Here is a 570-nt window from a genome sequence, read left to right on the forward strand (position 1 = left end):
AAAAAAAAAAAAAAAACCCCTTTGTAGGATTTGGTACATTCTGGAGTTTCTGTGAACTATGACTATGACTATGGCTCTTCTAAATCAAAAATACGACCAGCTTCAGTCCGTTTTGGCTGTGTATTGTGTCTGCACTGCGCAAGATGTGAGTAAGGTTCAAAGTTAACACTTGCCAAGCACCAAAAGTAAATGAAGTTGCTGGCCAGTTGGCCGATAACTTTATTTGAAATGGTGTGGTTTAAATCAGATTGTAAGAATGAGAGTCAACCCTCGCTTATGTAAGAGACGAGCATGATTCAAATGAAACTGTCTGCTGAAGAAAACACATGTGCCTTTTAACAACTTCCTCTTCTAGGATGCCTAAAGTCATTTTTTTTTCTCCAGAGCTCCATGTGGTGACACATATGTGGAATATTCCTCACATTCAACTTCCAAAATGAACAGGAATAAAAGCACAGTACGTCGTCTTCTTTTTTTTTTTTTGCAAGTCATTTGCAAGTGACTCTCTGACCTGCACCGTTTATCACTAATCTACAAGGATAAACAACTATATATATATATATATATATA

The 570-nt window shown here is 36.7% G+C and overlaps 1 protein-coding gene across 1 annotated transcript in view; it reads right to left on the bottom strand.

The window, feature by feature from the left end:
• The window catches only part of LOC107687020 (signal transducer and activator of transcription 5B-like), a 97,791-nt gene that overhangs the window by 39,660 nt on the left and 57,561 nt on the right, over positions 1–570 (bottom strand). The window lies entirely within an intron of this gene.

Source organism: Sinocyclocheilus anshuiensis, unplaced genomic scaffold, assembly GCF_001515605.1.
Source record: "Sinocyclocheilus anshuiensis isolate Anshui unplaced genomic scaffold, SAMN03320099.WGS_v1.1 scaffold1287, whole genome shotgun sequence".
In the NCBI taxonomy this organism is placed as follows: Eukaryota; Metazoa; Chordata; class Actinopteri; order Cypriniformes; family Cyprinidae; genus Sinocyclocheilus; species Sinocyclocheilus anshuiensis.